Below are 18,194 nucleotides of genomic sequence, written 5' to 3'. Positions count from 1 at the left end.
AAGAAATAATAATTGGGCCCGAGGCTGTTATAATAAAATAAAGTGGAGGAGACGTGAATCCTCTCCGATGCGAAGGTAACTCACTCCACTTGGATGCCGCTACAGGCAGAAAATATAATTTATGAAAGATAAGAACGAAAGGAAGAGATAATATAAAAGTCGTCGGGAGATATCAAGAACTGACGCACTTACTCATCCCATTCGCAAGCCGCCAAAGGAGCAAGAGGCGACGCGATGGCTAGACATATGAAGAGATAATAAGAGGAAAGTTATTAGAAGGTGACGTAGGAGGCGATGGCGACTCACCATCCCACTCCACTCGTCTATCATTAGAGATAATATGTATTTCAAGAGATAAAGATAAGACGAGGAAAGTTATTAGAAGATAACCTTATCAAGAGATAAGGATAAGCCGAAGAAAGTTATTAGAAGATAAACTTATCAGAGCTGATAAAGATAACAGCAAGAGGATAAGATATGACAGGGAAGTACCGAAGAAGATAAGAACATGCAGTCATCGGAGGCGGTGCAAATGTCCCTACCAATGACTCAAGAGATAACAAGTGCCTATGTAACTAATATGCAGATAAGCGATAGGAGCCCCTTCCAATACACCTTCAACCGCTCATTGGAGAATCCCAACGAGATAGGAGGCGGAGACTCTCCCATCATTGAAACTTTAATCCAATCATTGTAAGCCAAGCGTAACACCCCTCCACTGAACGAGTGGGCAAAGGCCCATATATACGCGTACTCCAGCACATTTTAGACAGTGCTAGGTCCTAAGTGCTAGGTAGATGTTCAGACAAAAAACTAGTAACTCGTGAAATTAGTAGTACTACGTGAATTCTCAAGTTGAATAGTAGTAACTCGTGAAAGCCTTTGAGCAAAAGTAATAAAGTCAGTGCTTGTGCAGCTGAAGAAAAAGTACGGAAGAGTACTAAGGAAATAACTTTGAAGACAGGAAGGAAAACGTAAGTCTTACAAAGAATTAATTAACTTAATGTCCAATTGAGACATATTGAAACTGAACGGAATTAAATATAATTGACTAAGAGAGTTGAAACATATTGAAACAGAACGGAATTAAATATAATTGACTAAGAGAATTGAAATGATTCAAGGAATATGATTTGATGGAAATAATAGATCATATTATTATTATTTTGCATTTTGTTAATACCATTATATACGTTATTAACATTGTTACGAATACATTGATATTTTATGTAATACATTATATGCTTATATGTACTCACATTTAACTTGCATATTCAATTATTATTATTCTATAATTACTTAAGAATATTCAATATAAAACATATGTTACACCATACACATTTATACTGATACCCACATATATATATTATACTCATATACTATACTTATTTGAATAAATATATTATCACTCTATATTAAAATACTAATGAGAATATTATTTTAATACTTTTATTTATTGTGAGTGAAGATTGACTTCGAATCAGTGCGCGTTTATCTTATTAAGATTTCAGTTATCGCAAATAGAGATTACGGTTACCGGTCGGTCTGTCAATTTCTCTATCCATCCGCATACCTGATAGTGACTGAACGGTACAGTCTGTAATAAAAGTTTTTCGTGACCGTGGAAAATACAGTCAGTGTCAAAAGTTTTTTAACTATCCGACACTTACCTAACCCTTCACGAATTCCTTCGTACTCTGTTGGAAGTAAGCACGTGTTTAGAGAATCTGCTGTGCGGACAGCCGCACGTGGACTATCGAGACACAGATCTGTAATATTTGGTGCGGTCAGCCGCACATTTATCAACGGATCATATCGACCAACATCCTTCTATGATAATCCATTCCTATGTCTAAATCCAAGACACGACGAAGCGTAATTAAATATCACGCGCGTAAACTATTGAAAGAGTATACATACATGTATATACATTACATACATTTTCTCCATTACCAGAAACAATTAATGGACACAGAGAAAATCAATAATAATATTACATTGTCAAACTAATATTGTTTTAATCACTATTTTCTTAGATAATTTCTTCAAAGAAAGAAATACATTATATCGCAGACCAAATCTGAATTTGGCTCTAGCGAAGGAAAAGGATTAAGATTTTGATATCAAGGTAAGACTAAGACATCATATCATTTAATAAACCTTTTTGTTCTTCCATTTATCTATATATCAAGATTCTATACTTACCATAAGGACGGATGAAGGAATAAATAACCTAAAATTGTAAAAATCAAAGAAGTGGTTTTATTGGTTTTATTATTCTCTCTAAAGTATAAAATACACTCATATCCTAGGAAAACCGACTGCGACGTCCAAATCAAGAGACGGCAGCTCCGCGATTTTTCCAGTGACCACCTGTGGAGCAAACCACATTAATAAAACTGGTGACAGCGCCCCTTAGAATTATCCACATTAATAGTCTTCAAGAAACGGGTAACCATCGTCTCGACGACAAGGGCCTCTTGTTCCTGAAGACGTACGATACCGCGTTGCAACGTAACCTCTAGGAACGTGGCAGCGGCGGATTATATGTAACGTTGGTAACATCATCAGTGACGGAAACGGTAAAGTGCACCATATAGGATCACCTGAAACAAAAAGGGATCTCATATGAAATTGGTGAGTTTGGTGGGAACCGCTCTCCTTCGGTTCATCGAACTCCTGAAAAAAAAAGGGAATTAATAAATACTTACCGCAAACGTTAGGACGTCACATATATAAAATTGGTGACAGCGGTGGGATTTCCTGAAAAGAAAAGAGAATTAATGAATACTTACCGATAAAGGGTCACCAATGTTACGTCCTAGGTAACGATTCTACTAGGGAATGACGGTATAATGTATCCTACCGTTGACATCAATTCATATGTGTCTGGAGACACTTTTACGGTAAGTATTTATTAATTCTTTTTCCTCTTTTCAGGGAAGTTCTGTAAGGCGACCTTCAGGGAATCCCGCTACCTGTTACCAGTTTTTATATATTATGTTATTCTTTTGTTTCAGGTAATCCAATATGGTGCACTTTACCGTTTCCGTTGCTGATGATGTTACCAACGTTACATAATAATAGTCCGCCGCTGCCACGTTCCTAGAAGTTACGTTGCAACGCGGTATTGTACGTCTTCAGGAACAAGAGGCCCTTGTCGTCGAGACGATGGTTACCCGTTTCTTGAAGACTATTAATGTGGATAATTCTAAGGGGCGCTGTCACCAGTTTTATTAATGTGGTTTGCTCCACAGGTGGTCACTGGAAAAATCGCGGAGCTGCCGTCTCTTGATTTGGACGTCGCAGTCGGTTTTCCTAGGATATGAGTGTATTTTCTACTTTAGAGAGAATAATAAAACCAATAAAACCACTTCTTTGATTTTACAATTTTAGGTTATTTATTCCTTCATCTGTCCTTATGGTAAGTATAGAATCTTGATATATAGATAAATGGAAGAACAAAAGGTTTATTAAATGATATGATGTCTTAGTCTTACCTTGATATCAAAATCTTGTAACGTCTCGCGATAGTATGCCGCTGCCACCAATTTTATCTTTAATGTATCTGTTGTTTGTATGTTGCAGATGGCGATGCACCTCGATGCTCGACCGTTACTTCCTACACGGATGTCGTACCTCGGCGGACTCCGTTAGGTTCTTCTTATCTGAGTGTACCTCAGTCACACAGAATAAGGGTGCTCTCAATTTTTGAGGCTACCTGCTGGGCCGGCAATACCTCGGGACTCGAGAGCTTAAGAAGGTAGAGGCGGTCCGTGAGTGCGAGAACGGGGACGGTTATTGTATCAATAAACGTAATAAAACTTAATAGAGTTGTAATTTACTCATATAATATTCCACTTCCCTGTCCGCTGCTAGAGTATCAAAATTATCGTTTGTAGGTACGTTATATGTCGGTAAACTGTCGGTAAATGACTTTCCTGCTACACCTGCGATCGAATTATAGGGGCTAACGTCGGCAGAAGTACTACACGTCGGTTGTACGTTGATAGTTGAGTCTCCTTTATTCGCGATTAAAGTATTATGAATTCCATCAATTACGCGGTCTGTCGTTTGGTTATCGGCGTGTAATTCTTCTATTATATCATCAATAGTTATTAATTGTGGAGTCGTCAATGTGAGAAGGGCTTCTTGTAATTCGGATTCTAATGGATCAATTTTAATCTGATTTGTATGTTGTACGTAAGTGATCAGGTCGTCGTAATTTATAAATGCTGGCGTTGTAGAATCAAGTTTTAGTTCAGTATAGAAATCTATTTCAGCTATATTATCTTCAAGAGTTATCTGTTCGATTGTAGAGTTTATAATTATTTCCGATTTGATAATATTATGATGTTCCGATTTAATTATTTGTTCTTTCCTATCTCTGTTTTCGATGTCTCGTAAAATATCGTATGCGTTTGCTTGAATAGGAATTTCTATCAATTCTGGAATTAATGCTTCGAAAGCTATTAATTGTTTCTTCGAAAGTTGACTCGATCTCCGATGTTTCTTTGCTACGCGGAGCTTAGATCTTTGTAATTTATAAGTTTTCCGTTTCTTATGTCGTCTAATTGTGTCGATAGTCTTTGTCATTTAGTAGCGCGTTAATATGTCAAACGGGAGAAAATGGTGTATCACTTAGTTGAACGAATAATTATAATTATGACTTACTTGATTCTCTGTTCCGTGGCGTTGATCTTACTCGCTGTGATTGTAAGAATTTTAATTATCGTATATCGTGATCAAAATAAAAGGAATTTAATATGTAGAAAAAATGTGTTAACTGACGTGAGCGCGCGTGTGTGCGTGCGTAATAAAAGATTAAAGTTAAATAATTTTGTCACTCGGTTTCTTGATGTAGAAATTTTATATTAAATTGTACGATTGGGTTATATTCACCATTGATTCTCATGTTCCAGTTAATTTGCATTTATTTGTTAGTACTGATTTTACAATAATAGATTTCGGACTTACAGATTTTTGTTTCGATTCCGCTGTGTTCGCTCGGTTTCTTAGAGTACGATGTTCCTGTTGATCGGTTGTTGACTGACTCGTAGCTGCTTCCTGATGATGATGATCCGTCGGCTGAAAGGAGAGGTTTCCGTTCTGACGTGTCTTCTGCTGAGTTCCTTGTTTTCTTGAAATTTAGTAGTGGCTTCGTAAGTTGTTGACTTGTAGATGGTATAATTTTTCCTTGCCAAATTCCCATAAATAATTTCGAGTTCCATAAATTTTATGTTAAACTTTGAAGTAGCGATTGGTTGATATAGTTGTAGTGGCGATATGTTGAGTAAATTTTGATGTTCAACTTGAGTATGGATTCTTGATTTCTTCTTTATGCACTTCTTGCGTTAAAATTCTAAGTTCTATTTCGCATTGCTCGCGAAATTCTATGTTCTTGATGTGCGCTCCGTAAAAATTCTAAGTCCTTAGATCGTGCTGCTCGAGTTTTTCTAAGTTCTTTTTTCGCATTGCTCGCGAAATTCTATGTTCTTATTCGTTGAATATGGCTTCCCGACACTGTTGATTCTTTTTCATACTACTGCTCTCGATCTTTTCTTCATACTACTCCTCTCGATCTTTTTTTTCATACTACTCTTCGATGTGCCATCGGGTACCCTTTTTATAGGCAAAATAGGCGGGACTAAAGAAGACGTGAGGCGCGTGTCAAGGTTGATCTTTGTTCTTCGCAGTTCGATGCGTGATCGACGATGCTTCGCAGTTTGATACGTGATAGGTGATGATATTCCTTTGTCGGCGAGTTGCATCAGTCGACCCTTCTCTGTGTTGAACTATATGCGTGATTTCGTAGAACATCATTAGACCTTCAATTTCTTTCGTCGCATCTCGGATGTTCCATCTTGCAGGTGTTCATGATTCATCGTATTAGCGGATGTCGATGTGTGCGATGATCTATTTTACGCTTCGATACGAAATATTTATATCGTATTTCCTTAATTACAGACAGTTATTAACATTTTAACATTGTTTTGTTCGGATATTAACATTGCTCATTTTCAGATTCACAACGACATATAAGTTTGATCTTGGAAAAATTCTGTATTCCGCACTTAAAATTAATTATTGTTTATAAATTGTTAATATTTAACTTAATTTAACGGAATTTCGTCGCATACAACAAGGCGCAACGCTACAAGTATATAGCTGTAAGTGTGTACAATAATAATTTATTATATGCGAGAAATTTGTATTTATACTAATAATTCGGAAGCATCGACAGTGTATCTTGATTAAGAATAAAAAGATATATAGTTCTGAGTAATAATATATATTAATTTCCTTATCCTACCTTATGCTTTATAAAATATATATATAACAATAAATAATTATTTTTAATAATTTCATAAAAATATTCTTATCTTACTCGCCTTCACTCGTTGGTTAAGTATTTCAAGTCAGTTAGTCGTTTAAAGCTAGCTGTGAAGGGGTCTATAGAGAGACATGTATATATATATATATATATATATAGCATATGTGAAAAAGGCGATTTTGTTTCGGGGGCTACAGGCTAAGTGTTAGCACTTAGGTCGAATCTTTTCACGTAGGCAACTTTCATTTTACGTCTTCTAACGAAGGGAATTCAAATTGGGCCTTCATACAGGCTCTTTCATAGAGTTGGACTTTTAAGGTAGTACTATAAAGTTATACTACAGCTTTAATTAGTCAAGTTTTTAATTAGAGTTAATTAGTAAGATATTATTGAAGAATATTGGGTGAGCCCGTATTTAAAAGTGGTTCTCAAAGTTTGAAGTCTGTAGTTAAATTCACTTTTGAGTTATTCGCGATTTTGTGTGAAATATGGATTTATAGATATAAGTGCGAAAATAATTTTAGATTCCGTTATAGTTATCGTAGGAAGCTCGGGTTTGATTCTATCAGATCGGCGTCGTGAATTCGCATATTATAGTCCTTTTACAAGAATCAAAATATTGTTTATTATTATTGTTATACCAAAAAGGTGTTTATTTTATTTTTAAAATAATTAATTCAAATATTTTCTCTTAATTTTAGTAACTAGTCCTGATATAGTTTGTCGATAAAATATTACTTTTAATCCAATTGTTTTAATAAATTTTCTATTCAATAATTTAAGTGTTCAGATGGACTGGCATATAAGAGTGAAAATGATTTTATATTTCTTTATTTTTGTCGTAGGACATTCGGAATTGATTCTATTAGATCGGCGTAGCGAATTTACATATTATAACCGGTTTATAAAAATTAAAATATTATTTATTATTATTTTCATACCAAAAAGGTGTTTATTTTAACTTTAAAATAATTAGTTTAAACATTTTTTCTTAATTTCAATAACTAATTAAGATACAGTTCATTGACAAGATATTATTTTTAATCCAACTGTTCTAGCAAATCTTTTATTCAACAATTCAAATGTTCAGCTCTTGTGCTTGCATTCACAGGTACAGTCTGAGTAAGTATTATTTTTAAACTAGTGTAATCGCTTATTTCTCGTTTGTTATTCAATTATTTAAACGTTTTACTAGGTTATTATTTCAGAATTAATTAATTATTAATTATTTCAGCAAATCTATACGGTTCATTAGGGTCAAAATATTAATTTAAATTATTTTTAGCGGACACTTGTCGACCGGCTTTAAGGCGGCTATACCTCGCTGCCAGAGGGCGGCTAGGTAAGTCACTTGTTGCTTGCGTATATGCATATAGAAAGTGTCAGAAAATATTATTTCTTTCTTTCGCGATTCCTTGGAAACGGTAAGTTATTGAAAATTTTGACTCTCTTTTACCATTATTATTGTTATTTTTTATAGATTATTTTAACGCATAGTGATTTTTAAAAAATGTCGATATCTCGAGAACGGGACGTCGTAGCGATGTATTATAAACATTAATAACCTTAATCCAGCTTGAATATTCGAATTATAGAATGTTACTAAAATTTTTGAGTTTGTTATAAATCGGAAACGTTTAGAGATAACTATTTTGAGTTCGGTCCGTAAAGTTCGCTTTAGTCGTGAGATTATTCTGGCAATAAAAAGTTTTGAAAAATTTAAATTTTAAAATTTTTGAGTTTTTGTAAAATTTAATAATTCGTTTTATTTTCAGGTAAATTCAATCTAGGGGCGATACTAATTCGTTTTTGACTGTTTTCAGATTATCAAGATTATGGCTCGTCCGGGCGAAACCCTATTTATCGTTCTGGATATAAAGAGAAGTCAGCGTCACGTATTTTTAAGAAAATTGGACATTTCCAGACGCACAAGGTTTTCGGAGGACGACGACGAGGCGTCGATTCATACAAAAATCTTCGGGGATCCCACTGGGTGGGATCCCATTTCGTTCAGAGACAGGCGACACATGATTTGGTTGTTAGGCGTTTTGCGCTCAGAGATAGCGATACAGTTCAACGGGCCGTGCGCACCGGGGGTGGAGCCGCGCAAAACACGCGTGAGCTTGAGTGCTTGGGGTCGCCAAATGAGGGCTCTATTATCAATAATACGGAAACTACGTGCCAGGTTTTGGATTTCTGGGCCTATTAAGATATAACTTGCGACAATTTTATATTTTTGTTTAGATATTTTTATATACTATATTTTTATATTATGTCAATCTTTTATTTTTTTTTTTTTATAATTTTATATTGTATAAATTTATTATATATATTCGCTAATTTTATATTTTTATATTTTATAATATTGTTAGAATATATATATTTATTATTCAACTGATTAGTTCAATCACCCTTCTCTAATAATATTAATTTTGCGTTAGTTTTTAAGCGCGTTAAGATTAAAATTCAAGTAATTGCGATATTGTTGAAGATCGTAAATTGTAATTGAATGCGTTGTACAATTTATATGCACACATAATGGTGGTTGTAATGTAGAATTTTGTCGATGATTCGAATTGCTTCCTATACATTAAGGCTAGAAATCTGTTAATAGAATTTTATAATTTTTCTCAATGTATTCCAATAGGTTTGTTTTACCGGTTTATGTTTCATAGTCGATAACTAAGTCTTTACTCTCCCGTCATAGTATTATAATTTAAATATGACTCTAAAGCGACTAGATTCATCATTAATGTATGAATATATTTATAGATTTCTGTCCTTAGTGTATTTATTACAATGAAAGTAAATTTTATTAACCGATTAAAGTAAGGTTAGAGATCCGAGAATAAATTATATAGCTTTGAATTTACTGAATAATTAGCAATTGAGGATTTAACGTTTATAATCTATTGATGAAACCTTATGTTTCACGATAGTATTATTATTTAAAGATAATTAAATTTATTTATTCCGGGACATCCACCTTAAATACTATAATCTTAAATTACTAGATTATATTTGGTCATGCAATTTAATAATTGAGGATATATCTCTACTGACAACTAATTGATTATTTTATTTTTCAGAAATTTTACGGGACGTTACAATCTTAATCCTTTTCCTTCGCTAGAGCCAAATTCAGATTTGGTCTGCGATATAATGTATTTCTTTCTTTGAAGAAATTATCTAAGAAAATAGTGATTAAAACAATATTAGTTTGGCAATGTAATATTATTATTGATTTTCTCTGTGTCCATTAATTGTTTCTGGTAATGGAGAAAATGTATGTAATGTATATACATGTATGTATACTCTTTCAATAGTTTACGCGCGTGATATTTTAATTCCGCTTCGTCGTGTCTTGGATTTAGACATAGGAATTGATTATCATAGAAGGATGTTGGTCGATATGATCCGTTGATAAATGTGCGGCTGTCCGCACCAAATATTACAGATCTGTGTCTCGATAGTCCACGTGCGGCTGTCCGCACAGCAGATTCTCTAAACACGTGCTTACTTCCAACGGAGTACGAAGGAATTCGTGAAGGGTCAGGTAAGTGTCGGATAGTTGGAAAACTTTTGACACTGACTGTATTTTCCACGGTCACGAAAAACTTTTATTACAGACTGTACCGTTCAGTCACTATCAGGTATGCGGATGGATAGAGAAATTGACAGACCGACCGGTAACCGTAATCTCTATTTGCGATAACTGAAATCTTAATAAGATAAACGCGCACTGATTCGAAGTCAATCTTCACTCACTTGAAATAAAATTATTAAAATAATATTCTCATTTGTATTTTAATATAGAGTGATAGTATATTTATTCAAATAAGTATAGTATATGAGTATAATATATATATGTGGGTATCAGTATAAATGTGTATGGTGTAACATATTGTAACGTCCCGTAAAATTTCTGAAAAATAAAATAATCAATTAGTTGTCAGTAGAGATATATCCTCAATTATTAAATTGCATGACCAAATATAATCTAGTAATTTAAGATTATAATATTTAAGGTGGATGTCCCGGAATAAATAAATTTAATTATCTTTAAATAATAATACTATCGTGAAACATAAGGTTTCATCAATAGATTATAAACGTTAAATCCTCAATTGCTAATTATTCAGTAAATTCAAAGCTATATAATTTATTCTCGGATCTCTAACCTTACTTTAATCGGTTAATAAAATTTACTTTCATTGTAATAAATACACTAAGGACAGAAATCTATAAATATATTCATACATTAATAATGAATCTAGTCGCTTTAGAGTCATATTTAAATTATAATACTATGACGGGAGAGTAAAGACTTAGTTATCGACTATGAAACATAAGCCGGTAAAACAGACCTATTGGAATACATTGAGAAAAATTATAAAATTCTATTAACAGATTTCTAGCCTTAATGTATAGGAAGCAATTCGAATCATCGACAAAATCTTACACTGCAACCACCGTTATGTGTTCATATAAATTGTACAACGCAGGCAATTACAATTTACGATCTTCAACAATATTACAATTATTTGAAATTTAATTTTGACGCGCTCAAAACTAACGCAAAATTAATATTATTGGAGAAGGGTGATCAAACTAATTCGTTTGAGTAATATAAACATATGCTATTATAGTTAGCTCTATGCCGCGTTGCTCCATGACCTTGAAAATCTGAAAACAGTCAAAAATGAATTAGTATTGCCTCTAGATTGAATTTACCTGAAAATAAAACGAATTATTAAATTTTACAAAAACTCAAAAATTTTAAAATTTAAATTTTTCAAAACTTTTTATTGCCAGAATAATCTCACGACTAAAGCGAACTTTACGGACCGAACTCAAAATAGTTATCTCTTGTAACGTCCCGCTAAATTTTCATTAACCAGTTAATTATGAAAATTTTGAAAAATCTTAAGATAAGATTTTTACAGTAAAATTCTTGTAAAATAATATGATTATTATCAAATCCATCATTTAATCTTTTTACGACTTACGAATAATAAATTTGCTAAAATATATTCAATTAAAATTCAGACAATACTCGTTCAGAGGAGAAACGCTTACATAAAAATAGAACGGCTTATTTGGCAAGGCATAAAAGGCCCCGAACTTCATCGACTTATCAAAGAAAATTTAAAGGAGAAATACATAAAATAAAATAAAAGAAAAACTATCAGTAACTATATCTCAATTAGTCGATAAATCAATAAGAGGAAGATAAATTGAAATAAAGTATATTGAGAGAACATCACACTTGACTAAAGTTGCGATTAAATTGCTTAGGAATTTACTCGGCATAAATAGTCAAATTAATAGTAGATACGAGTCGGTGGCGAGAAACGCTGACGAATATTTGCTAAGTAAAGTAGCTGCGAGTATCAATCAGTGGCGAGAAACGCTGAAAGATATTCATGAGTCAGTGGCGAGAAACGCTGGCAAGTTACTAATCAACGGATGAGTGGCAGGCATTCGTAATCTATCGTTGAGTGGCAGGCATCGATAAGACTAAATATCAATTAATGGCGAGAAACGTTAAAAGGTATTTGGTTACAAAAGTCGAGTATCAATCGGTGGCGAGAAACACCGACAGATATTCACACATTGGGCCCGAGGCCGCTATAATCACTTTTGTTAAAGAAATGATAAAAGGAAATATAAGAAATAATAATTGGGCCCGAGGCTGTTATAATAAAATAAAGTGGAGGAGACGTGAATCCTCTCCGATGCGAAGGTAACTCACTCCACTTGGATGCCGATACAGGCAGGAAATATAATTTATGAAAGATAAGAACGAAAGGAAGAGATAATATAAAAGTCGTCGGGAGATATCAAGAACTGACGCACTTAATCATCCCATTCGCAAGCCGCCAAAGGAGCAAGAGGCGACGCGATGGCTAGACATATGAAGAGATAATAAGAGGAAAGTTATTAGAAGGTGACGTAGGAGGCGACGCGATGGCGACTCACCATCCCACTCCACTCGCCTATCATCAGAGATAATATGTATTTCAAGAGATAAAGATAAGACGAGGAAAGTTATTAGAAGATAACCTTATCAAGAGATAAGGATAAGCCGAAGAAAGTTATTAGAAGATAAACTTATCAGAGCTGATAAAGATAACAGCAAGAGGATAAGATATGACAGGGAAGTACCGAAGAAGATAAGAACATGCAGTCATCGGAGGCGGTGCAAATGTCCCTACCAGTGACTCAAGAGATAACAAGTGCCTATGTAACTAATATGCAGATAAGCGATAGGAGCCCCTTCCAATACACTTTCAACCGCTCATTGGAGAATCCCAACGAGATAGGAGGCGGAGACTCTCCCATCATTGAAACTTTAATCCAATCATCGTAAGCCAAGCGTAACACCCCTCCACTGAACGAGTGGGCAAAGGCCCATATATACGCATGCCCCGGGCACATTTTGTAGAGACAGTTACTAAAGTTATTACAGACAGTTAATAAAGTTCTAGTGCTAGGTGCTAAATGCTAGGTAAATCTTCAACCAGTAAAGTAAAGTAACTAGTAACTCGTGAAATTAGTAGTACTACGTGAATTCTCAAATTGAATAGTAGTAACTCGTGAAAGCCTTTGAGCAAAAATAATAAAGTCAGTGCTTGTGCAGCTGAAGAAAAGGTACGGAAGAGTACTAAAGAAATAACTTTGAAGACAGGAAGGAAAACGTAAGTCTTACAAAGAATTGATTTTAACTTAATGTCCAATTGAGACATATTGAAACTGAACGGAATTAAATACAATTGATTAAGAGAGTTGAAACAATTTTAAAACAGAACGGAATTAAATACAATTGACTAAGAGAATTGAAACGATTCAAGGAATACGATTTGATGGAAATAATAGATCATATTATTATTATTTTGCATTTTGTTAATACCATTATATACGTTATTAACATTGTTACGAATACATTGATATTTTATGTAATACATTATATGCTTATATGTACTCATATTTAGCTTGCATATTCAATTATTATTATTCTATAATTACTTAAGAATATTCAATATAAAACATATGTTACACCATACACATTTATACTGATACCCACATATATATATTATACTCATATACTATACTTATTTGAATAAATATATTATCACTCTATATTAAAATACTAATGAGAATATTATTTTAATAATTTTATTTCAAGTGAGTGAAGATTGACTTCGAATCAGTGCGCGTTTATCTTATTAAGATTTCAGTTATCGCAAATAGAGATTACGGTTACCGGTCGGTCTGTCAATTTCTCTATCCATCCGCATACCTGATAGTGACTGAACGGTACAGTCTGTAATAAAAGTTTTTCGTGACCGTGGAAAATACAGTCAGTGTCAAAAGTTTTCCAACTGTCCGACACTTACCTAACCCTTCACGAATTCCTTCGTACTCCGTTGGAAGTAAGCACGTGTTTAGAGAATCTGCTGTGCGGACAGCCGCACGTGGACTATCGAGACACAGATCTGTAATATTTGGTGCGGACAGCCGCACATTTATCAACGGATCATATCGACCAACATCCTTCTATGATAATCCATTCCTATGTCTAAATCCAAGACACGACGAAGCGGAATTAAATATCACGCGCGTAAACTATTGAAAGAGTATACATACATGTATATACATTACATACATTTTCTCCATTACCAGAAACAATTAATGGACACAGAGAAAATCAATAATAATATTACATTGTCAAACTAATATTGTTTTAATCACTATTTTCTTAGATAATTTCTTCAAAGAAAGAAATACATTATATCGCAGACCAAATCTAAATTTGGCTCTAGCGAAGGAAAAGGATTAAGATTTTGATATCAAGGTAAGACTAAGACATCATATCATTTAATAAACCTTTTGTTCTTCCATTTATCTATATATCAAGATTTTATACTTACCATAAGGACGGATGAAGGAATAAATAACCTAAAATTGTAAAATCAAAGAAGTGGTTTTATTGGTTTTATTATTCTCTCTAAAGTAGAAAATACACTCATATCCTAGGAAAACCGACTGCGACGTCCAAATCAAGAGACGGCAGCTCCGCGATTTTTCCAGTGACCACCTGTGGAGCAAACCACATTAATAAAACTGGTGACAGCGCCCCTTAGAATTATCCACATTAATAGTCTTCAAGAAACGGGTAACCATCGTCTCGACGACAAGGGCCTCTTGTTCCTAAAGACGTACAATACCGCGTTGCAACGTAACTTCTAGGAACGTGGCAGCGGCGGATTATATGTAACGTTGGTAACATCATCAGTGACGGAAACGGTAAAGTGCACCATACAGGATCACCTGAAACAAAAAGGGATTTCATATGAAATTGGTGAGTTTGGTGGGAACCGCTCTCCTTCGGTTCATCGAACTCCTGAAAAGAAAAAGGAATTAATAAAAACTTACCGCAAACGTTAGGACGTCACATATATAAAATTGGTGACAGCGGTGGGATGATTTCCTGAAAAGAAAAGAGAATTAATGAATACTTACCGATAAAGGGTCACCAATCACATATAAAATTGGTGATAGCGTTGGGATACATTATACCGTCATTCCCTCGTAGGATCGTTACCTAGGACGTCACACTCTAAACGTTTCCGATTTATAACAAACTCAAAAATTTTAGTAACATTCTATAATTCGAATATTCAAGCTGGATTAAGGTTATTAATGTTTATAATACATCGCTACGACGTCCCGTTCTCGAGATATCGACATTTTTTAAAAATCACTATGCGTTAAAATAATCTATAAAAAATAACAATAATAATGGTAAAAGAGAGTCAAAATTTTCAATAACTTACCGTTTCCAAGGAATCGCGAAAGAAAGAAATAATATTTTCTGACACTTTCTATATGCATATACGCAAGCAACAAGTGACTTACCTAGCCGCCCTCTGGCAGCGAGGTATAGCCGCCTTAAAGCCGGTCGACAAGTGTCCGCTAAAAATAATTTAAATTAATATTTTGACCCTAATGAACCGTATAGATTTGCTGAAATAATTAATAATTAATTAATTCTGAAATAATAACCTAGTAAAACGTTTAAATAATTGAATAACAAACGAGAAATAAGCGATTACACTAGTTTAAAAATAATACTTACTCAGACTGTACCTGTGAATGCAAGCACAAGAGCTGAACATTTGAATTGTTGAATAAAAGATTTGCTAGAACAGTTGGATTAAAAATAATATCTTGTCAATGAACTGTATCTTAATTAGTTATTGAAATTAAGAAAAAATGTTTAAACTAATTATTTTAAAGTTAAAATAAACACCTTTTTGGTATGAAAATAATAATAAATAATATTTTAATTTTTATAAACCGGTTATAATATGTAAATTCGCTACGCCGATCTAATAGAATCAATTCCGAATGTCCTACGACAAAAATAAAGAAATATAAAATCATTTTCACTCTTATATGCCAGTCCATCTGAACACTTAAATTATTGAATAGAAAATTTATTAAAACAATTGGATTAAAAGTAATATTTTATCGACAAACTATATCAGGACTAGTTACTAAAATTAAGAGAAAATATTTGAATTAATTATTTTAAAAATAAAATAAACACCTTTTTGGTATAACAATAATAATAAACAATATTTTGATTCTTGTAAAAGGACTATAATATGCGAATTCACGACGCCGATCTGATAGAATCAAACCCGAGCTTCCTACGATAACTATAACGGAATCTAAAATTATTTTCGCACTTATATCTATAAATCCATATTTCACACAAAATCGCGAATAACTCAAAAGTGAATTTAACTACAGACTTCAAACTTTGAGAACCACTTTTAAATACGGGCTCACCCAATATTCTTCAATAATATCTTACTAATTAACTCTAATTAAAAACTTGACTAATTAAAGCTGTAGTATAACTTTATAGTACTACCTTAAAAGTCCAACTCTATGAAAGAGCCTGTATGAAGGCCCAATGTGAATTCCCTTCGTTAGAAGACGTACAATGAAAGTTGCCTACGTGAAAAGATTCGACCTAAGTGCTAACACTTAGCCTGTAGCCCCCGAAACAAAATCGCCTTTTTCACATATGCTATATATATATATATATATACATGTCTCTCTATAGACCCCTTCACAGCTAGCTTTAAACGACTAACTGACTTGAAATACTTAACCAACGAGTGAAGGCGAGTAAGATAAGAATATTTTTATGAAATTATTAAAAATAATTATTTATTGTTATATATATATTTTATAAAGCATAAGGTAGGATAAGGAAATTAATATATATTATTACTCAGAACTATATATCTTTTTATTCTTAATCAAGATACACTGTCGATGCTTCCGAATTATTAGTATAAATACAAATTTCTCGCATATAATAAATTATTATTGTACACACTTACAGCTATATACTTGTAGTGTTGCGCCTTGTTGTATGCGACGAAATTCCGTTAAATTAAGTTAAATATTAACAATTTATAAACAATAATTAATTTTAAGTGCGGAATACAGAATTTTTCCAAGATCAAACTTATATGTCGTTGTGAATCTGAAAATGAGCAATGTTAATATCCGAACAAAACAATGTTAAAATGTTAATAACTGTCTGTAATTAAGGAAATACGATATAAATATTTCGTATCGAAGCGTAAAATAGATCATCGCACACATCGACATCCGCTAATACGATGACTCATGAACACCTGCAAGATGGAACATCCGAGATGCGACGAAAGAAATTGAAGGTCTAATGATGTTCTACGAAATCACGCATATAGTTCAACACAGAGAAGGGTCGACTGATGCAACTCGCCGACAAAGGAATATCATCACCTATCACGTATCAAACTGCGAAGCATCGTCGATCACGCATCGAACTGCGAAGAACAAAGATCAACCTTGACACGCGCCTCACGTCTTCTTTAGTCCCGCCTATTTTGCCTATAAAAAGGGTACCCGATGGCACATCGAAGAGTAGTATGAAAAAAAAGATCGAGAGGAGTAGTATGAAGAAAAGATCGAGAGCAGTAGTATGAAAAAGAATCAACAGTGTCGGGAAGCCATATTCAACGAATAAGAACATAGAATTTCGCGAGCAATGCGAAAAAAGAACTTAGAAAAACTCGAGCAGCACGATCTAAGGACTTAGAATTTTTACGGAGCGCACATCAAGAACATAGAATTTCGCGAGCAATGCGAAATAGAACTTAGAATTTTAACGCAAGAAGTGCATAAAGAAGAAATCAAGAATCCATACTCAAGTTGAACATCAAAATTTACTCAACATACTGCCACTACAACTATATCAACCAATCGCTACTTCAAAGTTTAACATAAAATTTATGGAACTCGAAATTATTTATGGGAATTTGGCAAGGAAAAATTATACCATCTACAAGTCAACAACTTACGAAGCCACTACTAAATTTCAAGAAAACAAGGAACTCAGCAGAAGACACGTCAGAACGGAAACCTCTCCTTTCAGCCGACGGATCATCATCATCAGGAAGCAGCTACGAGTCAGTCAACAACCGATCAACAGGAACATCGTACTCTAAGAAACCGAGCGAACACAGCGGAATCGAAACAAAAATCTGTAAGTCCGAAATCTATTATTGTAAAATCAGTACTAACAAATAAATGCAAATTAACTGGAACATGAGAATCAATGGTGAATATAACCCAATCGTACAATTTAATATAAAATTTCTACATCAAGAAACCGAGTGACAAAATTATTTAACTTTAATCTTTTATTACGCACGCACACACGCGCGCTCACGTCAGTTAACACATTTTTTCTACATATTAAATTCCTTTTATTTTGATCACGATATAC

At 33.6% G+C, this 18,194-nt stretch overlaps 1 long non-coding RNA gene across 1 annotated transcript; it reads left to right on the top strand.

Moving 5' to 3' along the window:
* The first annotated feature begins 359 nt into the window (after window positions 1–359).
* On the top strand, window positions 360–14,362 carry LOC136997679 (uncharacterized). The gene is made up of 2 exons (XR_010888319.1): window positions 360–779; window positions 12,832–14,362. It is a non-coding gene; the product is annotated as an uncharacterized lncRNA (long non-coding RNA).
* Window positions 14,363–18,194: the final 3,832 nt, after the last annotated feature.

Source organism: Linepithema humile, chromosome 2 (genome assembly GCF_040581485.1).
Source record: "Linepithema humile isolate Giens D197 chromosome 2, Lhum_UNIL_v1.0, whole genome shotgun sequence".
Classification (NCBI taxonomy): domain Eukaryota; kingdom Metazoa; phylum Arthropoda; class Insecta; order Hymenoptera; family Formicidae; genus Linepithema; species Linepithema humile.
This window is presented reverse-complemented; position numbering and strand designations above follow the sequence as displayed.